We start from the raw sequence: 17,371 nt of genomic DNA on the forward strand, positions 1-17,371 counted from the left end.
AATAAATTGCTAGAAGATTTTTTTTTTTGAGCGTACAGTATTTTTCTATCAAAAGAGTAGAGTGAAAACATCGAGATGCTTTTTGCTAATCAGTTTTGTAATTTAATTGCTGCCTGAATGTGGATACCTGTTTGTGGCAGACTCCACATGCGCTAATTTCTCAGATAAAACAGATGAGAAAATAGCTCTATTACAGTTGCGAAATAACTTTCTGGAAAATTAACCGGAACTTATACTTACAACTTAAAACATTCTTATTTTTCAGGTCATGCAGATATTTACATTCTCATGTTAACCCTTAAAGAAATGTACTTATCAATACATGGCTCAAAGTAATACACCGGATTGTTTTCGGAGATTCTCTAGCAATTTTTGCAAGTCAACTGCAAAATGGTACTTGGCAATTGATGATGGAATTTCATAAGGTCGGAGTCAAAAAAAAGAGAAAAAGAGAGAGGGAGGGACAAGAAATGACTTGCTGGACTGTCAGAGAACAGAGAGAGTGTTGGAATGCACAGGTGAACAATTAGTAGTTACTGGGGAAATAGAGAGGAGCTAATAAAGAGCTGATCACAGTGGGGAGATTGCTTCTTGACTATGTCATGTATGAAGGAAAAGAGAGAAGGAGGTTCCCTGAGACAAGAACTTGACAAGCAACAGGGTGTTTTTCAGTAAGAGCAAGAAAGCAGTGGTAACAGATTTTACTTGGTAAATATGTCAGTTTGCAGAAAGGGCTACAGATTGGCTGGCTCATAACTGGGAAAAGAGGGAGGGCTAATGAACAGAATGAAAATGAGCCAGCTTATCAAGATCAAAGGAATTTAAGGCTCCAGCAGTTTGCAAATTCTTAGAGTGACTCATCCTCTTTCACTACATTGATGTGTGTGGAACCTATTTCAAAAACACATTAGAAAATTACTGGGAAACGTTGATTGGGATTCTGTGGCACTTCCGCATCTGTTCTGCTTTTATTAGTTAGAGAAAAGCACCTTGCACTAAGAATGTGTGTATAAATCCTGGTCAATACTCAGGAGTATGTCAGTGGATCTGGAACCATCTTTTGCAGGCAGATCTGAATTTCCTAGTTCAGAATGATGCTAACATGATGTATGAAATAATATTTGCTGATTGGCTCTTTTCTGTGATATTTGCTAAAAATTAAACATGATGGTTGGATTTTGTCCTTGATGTGTGGTGCAAAATAAAAGTTAGATGAACAATTGCAGTAGTATACGAGATTGAGTCTTAGCCACTAGATTTTTTATAGCAGTTGATGTCTCTAGATGCTATTACAATATGCAAAATAATTTTAATAACTTTACAGTCTAATTTATCGACATAGAACATGAAGTTTCTTTTTTCTCACATGTGACGTGCATGCAATTTTAGAAACACAAAATCATGCTGACCATGACTTTCTTAACAAAGAGGAATGAGCCTAAGCCCACAGTCTTTAAAATCCTTTCAGGTCTTATTTTCAGCTAACTTCTAGCTTGGGTTTGAGCTAGTCTTACCCAACACCCTTTTCTGGAGAAACCATAAGGTTGGAAGGTAGATGGGCTTTATTTTAGTGAAGATTTGCTCCATGGTCTTTGGCAAATAATAATCAGAATTTAAAAATGTGTTTCTAAGGGTAAAAACCTTAAGATGTCTTGGGTACTAAAAGTAGCTGTCCTGCTCTTCAGACATGAAGAGACATTATGACAGCGTTTGGATACCAGTGAAAGCTGTGGGTGGCCTGATAACATTGCATTAGCTTCTGTAGGGAAATCATTGATGGATCAGATCACAAAGGGGGGAAAAATTGATTTTTCTGTTACCAGTTTATAACTTCTAATAGCTTAATTTTTGTCTGAAAAATTTGCTTCATGCTTGCTTTCTCAAGACTGATCTATCCTAACAGCAGCTTTTATTCCTAGTGAGAGTCCCAGTAGCCCTTCAGCAGCTTTCTTCAAATTTGCAATGAAGCAAATGAAAAGCAAATGAAGCTTCACAAAGATTATTGCAATATTCTCTCTTCTTCTCTAGTGCCATGTTTTGTTTCATGTTTAGTACATATTCTGGATTTTATACTGGTTTACAGCTTTTACTACCAGTCTTTAAAGGCAGCTTTAAAGATGCTTTGAAATTTAAAGGCGTTAGAATTAGTGCTTTTAACAAATTATATTGTCTTATTGTCCATTACTGTATTTCTAACTAATTTCAGTATGTACCACCCACAATACATGAACCATTGGGTAATGTTTTCTCCTTGCTGAATGCTCCTCTGCTGCTCACACAAGCAATTGATTTAGCAGTAGGTTGAATGCAGAGAGTTAATACCAGAAGGACAGAAACATAAAGGCAGTTTCCACTGGTAGTGGATCTTTACAGGTTATTTCTATCCAGTGGCTTGTTTCCGCTCAAAGGGATTTTTTTTTCCCTATCAATTGATACAGCTTCAAGTCTGTTGTTGGTGTGACCATGCTGTAAGAGATCTTAAGTCCCTAGCAGTGAGCTAGGAACAGCCTTCTGTGGTTGTTTTGTTTGGTTAGGCTTTTTTAATAGAAGCAGTTATGCTTGCAAAGCAGAATTAACAAGCAGATGAACTGAAAAATTTTAGCTTTTCTTGGTGCTTCATGATGAAACTCTGTTCTAATGCTTACAAGAGAGATGCAACTGTATCTTCTCATCTTTGTTTTCAGTATTATCAGCCTTCTGTGATCAAGAGTTTTATATTCTGATTTTTATTATGTTATTTGTATCGTACTAGGGCTTTTTCACCCTATTGGGCCTAGACTTGGACCTGCACAAGATGAAGGTCTGTGTCTGCATACAGAAAATACAGACTTCGTCACATACTTTACAGTCTTACAAGACAGCAAACATAAAGTAAAGGTAGGACTGTAGGGAGGAATGGTTCCATGGAAATTACTGACTTGTGAACGAAAAATTAAATAACTGAAACATTAGGAAAAAGAAAAGTATTCTGCCTGCTGGAGGCTGAATTGGCTTCTTGTTTTCTTCCTCTGTAGACCAGCCTTATCTGGTCTATTATGGTCTTGCTTTTTGCCAAGATGTCCTGGTGCTCATGGCAGTCCACTGGTGTGCATCAAGCACGAAGTGTATTGAAGATCCTGATCCTTACAGATATATAAAGAAACTGAGGGTCAGTTCCCTTCCCCAAATACCACAGTTTCAGCAGCTCCAGTTAGGAGAATGTATAAAAAGTATTCTTTCTTTAGAATTCGCCAGTTCTTTGAAGTAAAAAGTTACATGGATTGTTTGATATTTTTTATGCTAAAGTTCTGATGGAAACCAGAGATCTTTCTCAACTTCTGTGTTCCATGACAGCTTGTCTGTTTGACTTCCCAGCAATCTTGCTGTGTTGTCTGGTGTTCATCTACCAGTGGTTTTGAGCTTGCAAGAGTTATAGCAAGTGAGGGATGTGATTCTTCATTGATGTTATTCAACACCATTGATTATCGTTCTCCTGTTCACTAAATATGTAGCATTTTTGGTGTTTTGATTGTGTATGTGAACACTGATGCTACCCTGCCACAATGTATTTGTAGCACTAATAGCATTAAGGTGTGTGGGATGGTATCTAGACCTCAAAGCTTATATTTCAGAGTTTCATAAAACCTGTTAAAAAAAAAAAAGAAAAAGATAAGTAGCTCGTTTATTCTGAACTCACATAATAGTGAAATGACTCTTCTAAAGGGGAAAACCATTTAGCAGTTGTCAAGGACGTTGACTTGTCTTATTATTTCCCAGTTCACTATCAAAGCCAATTAGAGTCTTTTTGCAATGTGGAGTCTTTTGTATTTTAATGAATTCATCATCAACTATTTATGCCCCAGAGTAGTGGTGAGAAAAGGATTTTCACCATCAGACTGACTGAAGGCTATACCACTTCCTCCCAAGTGAGGCTTTAACTGTTGTTATCTGTGGCTCCAGCCTTGTTACATGACTAGGTTTCACTGTGTGCTTGTGTGAAAAATAATAATATACCAACCATTAACTCCCACTTGCAGTGAATGTATTGAATACACCATTGCACAACTTGATGTGTGCTTATCAAAGACGGCTTAACCTGAGTGCTTTCTGAACTTCTGTATTACTGATGTTTCGTGGGTTGCTCTGTATAAATATTTTTATTATTTGCAACTTCTTATGAAGTTGATTGTCTTCATTTTGGAGACTCCAGGCAAAGAGTAGATGTTTAGTGCTGAAAATTAGGTTTTGTGTGTTTCCTACACAAGGCTATTAGGGGATATTTTTGAAAATGTTAAATCTGGAGTTATGTTTGGAACTAAACTAATGACAATTCCAAGCACTTCTTTAGCTCGTCCTTATTTTAACTGAGGCATAGTTGTATTTATATGTCACCTGCTAGCAAAGAAAGCAGCCATAGGCACTGGTCATCTGTAGAGCTATAGTTCAGCACTGGTTACTATGGAAACCGTAGGTGACCTACATTTTACCAAAAAGTGATGAAGTTTCTGTGTTTTGGGGTTTTTTTTGGTGTGTTTTTTTTGTTTGTTTTTTTTTTTTAAATGAAGCATATCCATTGATTTCTACTACCGTTTTTTGTTTTCTACACACTTCTACTTAAGTGGTATTCTTAGTTTTGAATGATTAGTGTGGAATGGACAGAAAAATCTTGGAGCAGAGATATCATTTCATTGGTACACTATTATTTAAAATTAGTAGAAATCGTTACCTTTGCTGTCATGTCTAATTGTATGTTCTTAGGAATAAGATAACAGTTATTAATTAATTACATTATAATAATGTATTATTTATATAGCTACCAGTGTATGGTCTATAATGGCTTGCAGTGGAAAGGCTCATTCTTGTGAATTTATCTATTTTAGTAACATGACAAGTCAGTAGGCTTCTGTATGAATAAAGTTATTCAAACTATGGGACTTCGAGTAAGCTTCAAAAATGCTTTTGGCATTAGTAAATTCAGCTTGTCGTTGCCTTTAAGGAAGTAAGAATTTTCTCAAAAAATGAGAATATACTGCAGACATTGTTAGAGAAAAGAGCAGCCAAAAGAGAGGACAATGTGTGACATTTGAATTAAAGCTTGAGTTGGCATTTAAAATATACATTTCTCATAATAAGATTAACACAGAAGGGTAAGTGTTGGACTAGAGTACATGCCTAATGAAGTCATTAAATGTTGTGATTTGTCCTTGCAGATGAGCTAGGTCTGGATTTTCAGAAAGTTTTGTTAAAACAGGCTCTCAGAGAAAGGGTTTACATTAAATGCTTTTTGTTTGGGTGACTTTGATATTTAGGTAAAAACCCTGTTCTACTTTCAGTTGTTTATTATATTTTGTAATGTGAAGGAATCTTTAGTTTCACAGAAATTAAGCACAGAGAAAAGCTAAAATATAGACTTGTTTGGGACAAATGTATCTTCCCTCATTACTTTATGGACCACTGCATGTATTTTACAGTCCTTCCTTGCTCTTCACATGTACAAGATCAAATACATCCTGCAGTTGATAATGGAACCACCTCCTGATTTCTCCTATATTTCCCACTTTCTCTTCTCTGTCCACCCATCTTTTGTAGCCCTGTCTATTGCTCTTAAGTTGACACAGCCTGCTCAGTTTGATCTATACTATGTCGCATGCTATGCTCCATCACTTCAGTCATGTGTCATTAGATTAGCTAGCAACTCATTTGTTTGCATACCTCAAAAAATAAAACACTTTTTGGTTTTTATCCTCTTTCTTGCTCCAGAAAGCTCGAATTGTATGCACTGTGTCCATCTGCCTACACTGTGATACATGCAAACAGCAGCAGTAGTACTGGCAAGAAATACTAATTAATTGTGCGATACAGACAGTACTAAATGCTTTTGGGAGTTGATCTAGTTTGCCTTTATGATGCAGACTTTAATTATCACCTAAACTTCCTGTATCATGATCAAAACCTTTTGATTTCCCACATTATTTTGATCCTAAAAATCTTAAGCGTGCCTTAAATAGAGAATGGTGCAGTAGCAAGCGTTGCGCTACGGATGTTCAGGATCGTAGCAAAGACACGGTGTAGGAGTTGTATGCCCAGAGAGTCATGGCCTGTGCTGAAGGAGGATATGAAAATCGCTAGAGGTATAACTGGAGTCTGTACCAAAGCTATTTTGTAATCATGTCATTAGGAACTAGCTGTGAGCACAGAATACCTTCCAGGCACATTTGAAGTGTCTCTCTACTGCTTCTGGCCATAAGCCTGTCTCCAGCTGTGCTCAGCTTTCAGTGCCACAGAAGAAGATGAAAAATGATCAGTCAAACCATAGAAACCAGATTATACATTCAGAAATGTTGAAATTAATATTCCTTTCTGATTCTCTGCAAATTGAGCTGAAATACTGAACTAAGATAAGATTCTGACGTGTTTTTAAAGGAGGATCACAAGTGTCAGGGGCCAGAATGGAAAGTGACACAAACAAGCATCTGTAATGGCAAATCCAGACCTGTTGCTGGTTTCTGCCACCAGTCCCTTATCTGTTTACCACAGCTATGTCCACAAGTGTGCAGTATGGACCAAATGTTATTTCTTTTTTTTTTTCTTTTTCAAAAACTATATCCAAAAATGCCTTTTAGGAAGATAGCAAACCTTGCTTTAAGGACTTCCAACAGATGGCAAGTCTGTCACCTGCCTTGGTGAGCAGGATTAATGTTTAATTGTCCTTGCAGTTACTGAATTTTGTTCTGTTCAGTGAAATACAGGGACATTTTCAGAATCCCTGTTGTGTCAGAGCAAAGTAGCTCACGTGTACCAGAAACCAAATGTGCGCACTGGCTATGTGCTCAAAGGTTGTATGATCATTTATGCTAAAAAGACAGGTCTGATCTTCAGAAATATAAAATATTTTGTAAGTTAGTCAATACTTGTTTGCGGTAATTAAATATTTTGTTAAAATAACTTCTGTGGCTTACTCATACATGTGACTCACATGCTGTTCTGACTTTTTTTTCCTAATATGGTAATTGATTTCATTGCAAACAAACTGAATTTTCTGTTTATTCTGTGAGTGTGCATAAGGCATTACTAATACTTTGATAGAAATTCTAAAAGTTTGTGGTATCATTTTAACAGTAATGAGACATGAATTTCATTTTTTTAAGGACAGATTAAGGAAATGTCTACAGACTGAAAACATGATTTCAGAGGTCTAAAAATCTCCTGAGAGAAACTGGCGTTCTTTGAGATCACAAGGTCAGTAGTACAGTAGCAGTTATTCACGTGCATATATCTGTACAATCATGCAGGCCCAATTTCAAATTTGTACCATTTGATGGTACAAAACATGATGTTGTATTTTACATCTCTGCAGAGATTTTATTAGCAATTTTGGAGCAACATTAGTAAAAAATTCCACTTTCCAGCTGCAACTTTCTGTTTAAAAAGGCTTAAAATTCATGCTAAAAGCTACTGCATTAGTATACGTCAGCATCATCAGCAGCTTTCAATGTAATTAGATTTATATAGGAAAAATGTTCCTAACTTGTTGCCTGTGTTTGTAAATGAATGAATTATTGCATATTGCATCTTTATTCACTTGCTTACAAAAGTATAAGCTGTTTAATATTTTGGAAAAGGAATTTCAAAGTTATCTGAAAAAGTACTTTTAAATCTTGTATTTTAATTTGTCACATCATGATGTAATTTACTTTTCCAAAGACTGGAAGTAATAGACATGATTTATTCAGTCACAAAGAGCTAGCCAACTCATCTCAAGTAGGAAATGTGTTCAGAGAACTGTGTGTAATCAGTGTAATATTTTAATAATGTCACAAAGTAATTTAAAATGCTTGAAAAATAGCAAGAAAATTATAAGGGCATCTTCTCTTGGATAACGTGTTCATAATTTGTTGTAAGCTTTGCTCAGATACTGAAAAATGTGTATAATTGTTACCTTTTGACGTTTGATATTAGAATGTTATTTTTAAATGCTCCATATACTAATGAAGGAAGAATCAGCAAGCACAAGTGTAGTTAATTTATCCTGAAGGGTCTGTTTGGATTATGGGTTTAGCATGACATTAAACTTTGCTTTTCATGAATGACTGTGGGTCTAAATATAGTACTATGCTGCTTATACACAGCATCATGTGGACATGCACATGTAGGGCAATAGTCCATGACCACAGATTTACTGATCTCCTTTTCCTGTTTACCTTCTTGAATGTTTTTACAGCCTGACTCAAATGAACTTTTTATGTGATATCTTTTTATCTTCTTTCGATTATCCTTATTACACATTACTGAAGGTAGATGTCAGTTGATTCTCTTCCACTGCTTTAAGCCATATATTATGTTGTGTCTGATTATCTGATGAGTTTCTACAGTGAAGAGGACACATGCTGCTTAACGAAGGCTCACTTGGCCCAACTTCCCTCATGTTTAGTGCAAAAGTGAAGGTCAATTCATTAGAATTTTCACATAATATTAATTTGAGAAAGAGTAACACTTTCAATATTGAAATTTTTTTCATTTGCTCTTCTCAAGTGATGTGAAGTGTGTTCCTCTTAATTGTGTGCTTACCATACAGTAAAGTGGAACTATAATTAAAAAAAACCAAACAAACAAACCAGAAAACAGTAATGCTGACTTGAGGTGCTCCATTAAGTTAGATCGGTAAATGCTATAGGAAAACTTTCCAAATGATCCTTGGTGTTACTGTTGTTCCACTGCTGGGTGTAATTAAAAATGTGATTTAGAAAGGTAATAGACCAATATTCCTTCAGTGGCTGCATTAGAGAGGGGGGTTGTGAGGAATTTTCAAGTACCAAGTAATTTATATTAGGGCAGCTGAATAGTTTACTGTTAATTTGTGCCCTTCTCTAGACAGATAGGATATGTATGTAAAATTTTGGGAAAATCTTCAGAAGTGTGTTATGTTTGTGTTGTAGTTTAACAATAATTTTAACTGGTTTTGAATTATGGTATATAAATAAATCTTGCAACATAAGGCTTAACCATACAGTCATTATTGAAGAAAAACTTTTGAAAAAAAGACTTAGTATCTACATGATAATGCTGTATGTGTAACTTCCTTTTCAGGGTTCTGCTGGTTTTTTTTTTTTGTTTTCCCTTATCTTTTTTTTTTTTTCCCCTTGACTTCATTAACTCTTAATAGGTTTTAGAGATCAGAGGAGGCTTTGCCAGGACTCACTAGCAATAACAAATCTGTAAAGAGGTTTGGCATTTAATAGATATGCAAACATATGCTCTGGAGGAACAATACAAAGGATTCTGTAACACCGGCAATCACCAAAACCAATGCACTAAGTTTTTGTCAACAAACTAACACAATTTTCTATTAAAATTAATCTTAATTCAAATCTTTTAATATTTACATAAAAGGAAAAATACATTAGGATTTCTTAAAAGTACATAATTTAGGAATCAGCCTTATTTTTAATAGAATGAAGGCTTGTAATTCAGTTATGTACTTTTATCAAATTTCTGTAAAATAATGTTGTGTCACATTGTTCATTCTTGTCTTGCTAAAAGTAGTACTTCAGAGCTCAAAGGTACTGTAAAGGGACCAGTGTCTAACATAACCTTTTTGCTTGCCCTGATCTTGCTGCTTATATTTTAGCATTTGTTGTTTTGTTAAAAATGGAAATTAAAAAAAAAAATTCTGCAAAGCAACCTGCAAAGACCAAATGCAAATTAAAATTGTTTGTGAAATGCAGTTGCACATGATAAGTAGGCTCCATGCTACCATTTTACTTGCAAAATCTGTTGCAGACTCAATGAGTTAAACTTGTGAATGTTTTGCAAGTGACTTCAAAAGAAGATTGTTATCTGCTTTTGTACAGGTAATATACAGGAGAGTCTTTCACTCACTGCCAAATCTGTGGATAAAGAAAAGTAGCCCTCATAGAGGAGCCCCCGATTCTTGTAACAGTCTGGACTCCTAGTCCTCCTGCCTGCTGGTAACACACAGCCACTGGGTATAGGAGTTTGTGTCCTCATTCATTGCCGTTTAGATAAAACGACAGCTTTCTCCCTCCCGTTTTTCTAATTCTTACAATAATGCATGTAAGAGGAGAGCATGTGATTCTTCGCTTACCATGTGATTTGATAAGAATCTTAGACTTGTTTAAAAATGTCCTTTTTAATCAACAAAATGCTTTATTTCAGTAAGCATGAAAACGTGTCAGATTTCTGGACAATTTCTTAGGTGCTTAAATGTTACTGCAGTTGCAAAACTTTTTGATACAATTGCACTTAAAATTCTAGGTCGTCATCAGACACTGGAAGTCATTTAATGCCTACTGCTAATTCCTGGGTATATCCGCTATTGCAATCCTGCAGTGTGAAGTCGAGATTTTGTCATATTGTTTTGATTTGGGACGTGAAGGAAGGATAAGGGTTCCCATCTCCTCTCTGCTTCTCCTTTTGGTACTCAGAATTAGATTTCTGGACTATGTAAGAGATAGCTGAAAGGGGTTTCCTTTTCCAGGCTTTATTTAGTAAATAACGTAAGTAATCTATCTAATACGTGAGACAATAACATAAATGAACAACGTAACAGAACAGTTAGTGGGTTTAAAATTTTTTTTCTGCCCGCCCTTCCTTTTGTGAGGTGCAGTTTTGTTCTATGTGCTTTTTAAGTGGCAAGTTAACAGGTTTAGCTAATTCATAGGAATAAGCAAATTCCAAAACAAGGACAAGCTGGGAAAATTGATAATTTAACCTCAGGTAAGTGGGATCTGCACAGAATTACAATGAAACTTTTTTGCAAAGGCTTTTATGTTAGCCAGTTAAGTTTAAAGTAGCTTTAGAAGTGCTTATTCTGCAGTTGTTTCGTTACAGGCTACAGTCTGCAGGTTCAAGCATCATGTCACTTCTGTGCCTTCTTCCTCAGGCAGTAACCTATCTTTTCCTCGGTTTACAGACACCCTCTATAACTCCCTTCCCATACAGTGTCACAACAGCCTCCACTTAATTTCTCCCTGTGGATCAGCCTTCCTCAGAATTGTCAATAGTCATCACAGCCTCAAAAGAGCAAGCGTATTAAGGTATTTGCTTTGATGCATCAAGCAAAACCACTTTGCCATTTCTGGAGTAGTTTCCCCTGTCTGTATCTTACTGGTTTTGAATTTATCTTTCAATTATAGGGCAGACAAATGATAGAAATTTCTGCATACCTGGAAGATGACAAATACAATTTTGATGAAATGGGTTGTGTCTCTACCATACACAGAGGGAGCAATTGCTACCAGATAACAATTCTGCTTCCACACCCCACCCCCGCAATGTCTAAACACAAGGTTCCTGTCTACCATTTGTCTTCATGCCCCAGTCTCTGGCTAACAACAAAGGGGAAAATAAAACCCATAACAAAACAAACTCACTCCAAAACAAAAAACAAACCAAAACTCGTCTACAACTCTTGAAATGACTCTGCATTTACAAGATCTGAATGGTGATGGAGATGAAAAATGTCTGTATTCAAATCTTAATCCATTGTTTTAAAGGAGGGGGGGGAGCAGAGAGACTGCATAAATTACTAATCTAATTGTGCTGGAACAGCTTCCCAGACACAGCAACTGTGAAATCTGTAGCAGAAACCTGATTAAGTTGGTTTTTAACCGCTGTGTCATCTAACTTAGCTCTGTGTGCTCTATTACAGTATCTGGATCCAGATGCTGCTTTAAGACATTTTAGCTGGTGGGGATAAACCCAGGTGAGGGTTACTGCACAAATACAGTATATACATCCTCTTCAGTGGTGCTGGCTTGGTGCTAGCGTGTGTACTCGGTGCAGGAGAGGTGCGAGACATGTGGAGATTTACCAAAGGCTATAACTTTCTGAAGGGGATGATCCCTGCTATCACAAATGCAACGGTTTTCCCATGCCAGGATCTATAAAACTGCCAGACAACTGAACAGAGGATATTTCAGGAGCAAATGGCATAGTCTTATTTTTTAAAAGGACACAATTTAATTTTATGTGATGGTGCATGCATTTTAATGCATAGCATAATAAAGCCTGAACCCTTGGCGGAGTTCAGCCTATCTACTAATGTCTTCTTTTAGGAGTAGTTAAGCACATAAAGAAAAATTCTTCTTTTCCTTTAAACATTTTCCAGTGGTTCAGTACAAGAGTTTTATTCAGAAATCACAATATATGGCACCTTGGAAGATTTTTGTGGCTATAGCACTTTTCTCTCTAGAAGTTAGAAATACAGAGTAAAAAGATAAAAAGGCATGTATCCCGTGTTCCAACTTGGACAACCTCTGCTACAAAATTTCTCTAATAGTGCTAGAATTTTTTATTGTAATTTGTGGGGCTGTGGCTTCCTTTCTGAGAGTTTTGCTCAGACACCAGTATTAGGCAAAAAAAAAATTATTTATTGGGGATGCCAAACCTGAATATTTAGAGAGAAAAATTAATTTATACAATTTGTCCTTTTTATTATGTAAGCTATAAAAATTTATAAGTTGTCCGTTTTGGTAACCAGTTTAAAAATACAAAGTAATTACACTGGAGAAGCTCTGTATTATCTAAAGAATAAGCACTTTCATAGTATCTATACCCTTTTGTCTGTAAAGATACTGATTTTGTTGATAATATGATGCAGTGTTTGAAATGTGACACAAGGACTTCAGAGACTTGTATTCTAGGCTCTAGTTTCCTTCCTTTGGGAATTTGAAGAATTCATTAAATAAATCTGGCCAGGAGAGATTAAAGACCCCTTTCGGAAAGGTGCTTAAGTTATATTCATGCTTAATGAGAATAACTGTGATGGGACCATTGTTTTTTAAAATCTGTTCTCACTCAAATGGGCCTTAAAAATCCAACTATTTAAGATTACAGCAGAATAAATGGTTAAGGATGCTGATGAACAATTTCAAAAAAGCATATTTGCACTTAAATATTTTACCAATCTATTTCTTACTACCTCTGTTTCCTCCTCTTCATCATCCCTATTATAATTTTGATTGTTTGAAAATCATTATAATTCAATGGTCCAGTTTAGTACTTAAGTCCTAGACACATTCTTGTTCTTTCTAATCCATCAAGAGTACCCAACAGCTCCTTTATTTTCTTTATAGAAGTCTAATGAGGTCAGAAAGGTCAGAAGAAACTAGCAAGAAAGGTCAGAATGCATGGCTCCTTTTCTGTAGGCTGATATTCAGTGTGCTGGGAATGGGTCCAGCTCTACTGTTTGGATTGTGCAATGAAATAATGACATGACCAATTTGACAAGTAGTCTTTATTATCCTTTCCCACAAAATGTATTTCCACAACTACAGCAATTAGTAGGGATTGTCTTTGAGAAAAGAAATAAATGTCTTTTAACCGCTTTGTGTGTACTAAAGTAATGCTTTAAATTTTTCCTGAGGAATTCTTTTTTTTTTTTTTGTAAATTGAAGTAACAGGATATCACCCTGTATCAGAAGAAACAGTCATTTCCCATCGCTTACTGCTGTTACTTAGAAATAGAATTGTAGAGTTCATATCAGGCTTAAATTTTCAGACTTGCCACTATATTTTTCCTTTTTTTTTTGTACTTTGTTATTGATAAAAGTGCAAAATAACTCCTGATTGATTTTCTTTATATAATTATTTTGACTTATTCAATGAGACAGATTCTGTCTAACTGGTGGTCTCGAAGCAGATCTTTTACTTTAATCACTAAGAGCACATTTGTTGGATAAGTAACAGTAAGATGTTGTCCAATTATTTTTTGTTTGTTAATATGGAGAAGCTAGGCATGAAATAGTTGAACTGCTTGAGGTCTCACAAAATTACTCATTAAAAATGAGAGGGTTTAACTGTTTATGGAAATTGATTTCAGGTCTCTGATGCCACTCCAGTATTAGCAGTTAGATAGGTTATCCATTTTAAGAGTTCAGAGAAAAGTTCTGAAATATATCATTTGTTAAAGTATTAGTAACACCTGTATAATGAAAATAACAGTTGTGTAGCAATTAGTAAGTGCTTGGAAGTTTCTTTGTAATATTTCTCTAATAAGAATGCGTGCTATTTGTTGCTAGTTTTTATTCCTGCTGTTGAATTGTACACAATCAGGCTATGGCTTGAGAGTCCTCATTGGTTACCCACTGTTTACTATTCCCCTACATTGTATTTGACATTTAATGTGTAAGTGGGCCTCTGAATTTTTGGCTTTGTTTTTTGAAGATGTGGCTTTGGCTGATGACTGGGTGTTGGACAGAGAGTTCCAGTGCTCCTACCACTAGCAGAGTCACCTTGTTTCTATGCTTAGATTGAATCAAACACTGGATGTGTGGACAGGCAAGAATTTTTACTCCAGCTATGGTTCAGGCTAGATGAGACTCAGCTGTGTGTGGGTCTAGTATTTTGGGTTTTGGCTTTCCCCACCCCCATCTGTAGTAGTCTGAGGTCATTGGTATATTTTCATCTAATTCTCTACTACACAAAATCCAAGGGATAGCTTTCATATATTCCACTTTTTGCTCAGTGCACATTACACTTTGTGAATTTTGCCTCTGAGTTTGCTGGAGGGTTTGAATGCAAGGGAATTGCTTTTTATTTCTTTTTTAATGAATAGAACTGTGTTCCTAGCATAAGTTGGCAGTCAGTGTCACGGTGTGGTATTTCTGGTATTCTCATATGTTTACTTTACTCTGTCATTCTGTTATTTTAGGACCCATGTGCTATATTTTCTTCATCTATATGTTAGATACAAATGTATTTCCTAGATCTCAGAATAGACATTTCAGCCTTACCTTCCACAACCCATCTCTAAGAGTTTGCCACATTTCATCTTCTGAAATGTTGGCTTACCTGTGCTTTTTTTCCACTCTTGATTCTTCTATTTCTCAAATTGTTACTCAGTTTATTTTTGAAAGGGCACTTTGTTTTTGCCTTCCCTATCCTACAAATTTCTATATGGTTATATTTTCAGTGGCCTTTTCTTTTCTATCTGTACTTTTCCTGGCTAATCTAAAAAAAAAAAAGTTCATTTATGATATATCTATGCTAACAATAGATGTATCCCTCTCAGACTTTTACTGTTAAGATTGTTTTCCAGTAAGCAGTTTGTCTGTCCTTTAAGATATTAACTGAACTCAGCTGTGAAGCAAAAAAAAAAAAATCTTAAGCAGACTTTTTAGTATTTTCCATCTCAAGTAAGACACAATTCTGGCCTTAAAAAATGCATTAGTACTGTAATCGTGTATATCTAACACTGCCTCAAAAGTGTGTTACTTTAACCTGCTGGTGCATCTTTTTGTATCCCCTTTAGCATCACACTTGAAATAGAGGCAAATTCTTCTTGGTCTTTTCCTCTCCACATCAGGGTTCATTAATGGTAACTTTTAAAATTTTAAACTCCCTTGCTGTTTCTAATATTTTTGAGCAGTTCCTGCAAATGTATTTTATTGGTTTCTAAATTCTTTTTAAAAACTCACCTTTGTCATTGTGTGTATAAAATTTTCAGTTGACATGTGAAAATAACTATTACGAGATGACAAGTGAAACCTCTCTCTTCTCTGCAGTCCTAAGTTTTTGGATCCACCTTTATTTTCTTTTGCCGTTTAAGGTATATAACTTTTAAGGTTATATATCAGAGAGCCTTTTAAGGCTATGTATCAGGTTAGTGACAGCTGTTAATGCTGTTATTACTGTGGTATGGTATTCTAAGGATAACCACCAGGCAAAATTTATGGGGAAATTAGTATTTTTTTAATTAGGTGAACTTCTACAGTTGGAAAATTAGGCAGACTTGTGTGTATGACCCCTTTCTTATGTCCTCAAAGGGTTCAATTTTCCTAGTCATCTCATTTTGTCTACTTAAAGATCCTGCTTTTCTCTGCAGACTTTGCCTGTGTCATTTGACATACTGAATGCCACAACAAGGCTAGCAGTTGTTGACCTGGGTCTGTTCCAGTATAATTATGAATGTAACTTTTTTAAGAGTTTGCAACTGCAGGAAAAGAATAAGATGATCAGCACAAGAGTATGTACCAACTTGCTGTTTTAAGTATGTTACAAGCTAAATATGACAACTTTTCGGGAATTCTCATAGCCCTGGAGATAATAAGAAAACTGCAGGATACACAATGCAGTTATTAAGGCATTGACATTGTAAATCACATGAATTATGTTTTCTGCATGTAAATGGAGCCACTCCTGTGTCTCAATACAAGACGTCCAGGGCAGTGAGAACATCTTTTGGTCTGGAAAGTAGAACAGTTGGCCCTGGGAAATCTTTATACTTCTTGAAATCTTAAATGGCCGAAGTCTGCATTTATGATCCTGTATCCTGGAGACTTATATGACTGCTACTGACAGCAGACGTAGGGCAGAAGGAGAGCAGTTCCAGGCAGGCGGTTAGAGCAGTGGTAGGGTCACTGAAATCTGCCCACCCCTGGAGATGGAACAAGGCAGCCAAGGACCTTGACTTCTTGCTCTTCAGTCACAAAACTGGTGAGTTCCTCTGTGAGCTTGGAGCTGTTGATCTGGTAAAAGTCTGTTAACAGCAAATGACAGCTGCTGCTGTCAGCTTGCACCTTTGCTGTAACCTGGAAGGTCAAAACAGACACGTTGACTACACTCTTCCTAAATATCTGACAAGACTAGTAGTATCTCCACTTACTATATCAGAAATAAACAGGGTCCTCATGTTCCTAAATGGAAAAATACTGTGACGGAGACAATTTTATCCTCAATGCTTAAAGATGCCAGGCCAAAGCAATAAATCTGATTGAGAAATGACATTAATTGCAGGGATGCCAAAAATCACACTGAGGTAGCAATTGCTTCTTTTTTGCAACATCGGAAACTGCCAGATGATGCAACTTCTATCAGCTCATACCAGTGGTCCCTATAGTCCAGGTTTTGTCTGTGCCATAAATTGGTAAACCTTATTCAAAGTATTTGAATATATTTCTGGTTGGAAGTCTTACTACTTTTTTGGTTTTTTTAACCTATTTACTGTAAAGATGTTAAATAATGACTTAAAAAGAAAAAACCCAAACAACTTCTGTCCACTGAAGGTGCACCAATACAAGAGGCTGAAAAAACTGCAGTTATTAGGGACTGTAGCCTGACATACTCGCTCTTGGCTATTGTACTTCAGTTGAGGTGATAAATGTATCCACTTAATATTGTGAGCAAAAATCTGACTGGAACATTAAGTCCTGCAGCTGGTAGGTATCAAGCAGTTTAATTAAAAAAAAAATCCATGAAGGTTTCTGAAATGCTGAAATCTTGATAGACATTTGGGCTATAAAAATGCTCTGATAGAAGTCTTTAGTCCTGATGCCTTTTAGGTGGAACTCTTAGATAAAAAAGTCACTTGATTACTGCTTCTACAAAAGAACTTCCAAACTTGAGCATGTTGTGGAAATGTTGATGCTTG

At 36.0% G+C, this 17,371-nt stretch overlaps 1 protein-coding gene across 4 annotated transcripts in view; it reads left to right on the forward strand.

Annotated features, from left to right (window-relative positions):
- Positions 1 to 17,371, forward strand: part of CSRNP3 (cysteine and serine rich nuclear protein 3) — a 111,884-nt gene that overhangs the window by 39,890 nt on the left and 54,623 nt on the right. The window contains exon 1 of one of the 4 annotated variants that reach the window (XM_074910637.1): positions 7,133 to 7,218. The exons of the other annotated variants lie outside the window; for them this stretch is intronic. The gene's annotated coding sequence lies outside the window, so the exon portion shown is untranslated. Of the gene's footprint in view, positions 1 to 7,132; positions 7,219 to 17,371 lie in introns of those variants that run through there. 4 annotated transcript variants of the gene reach the window in all.

This window comes from Athene noctua, chromosome 7 (assembly GCF_965140245.1).
Source record: "Athene noctua chromosome 7, bAthNoc1.hap1.1, whole genome shotgun sequence".
NCBI classification, from domain to species: Eukaryota; Metazoa; Chordata; class Aves; order Strigiformes; family Strigidae; genus Athene; species Athene noctua.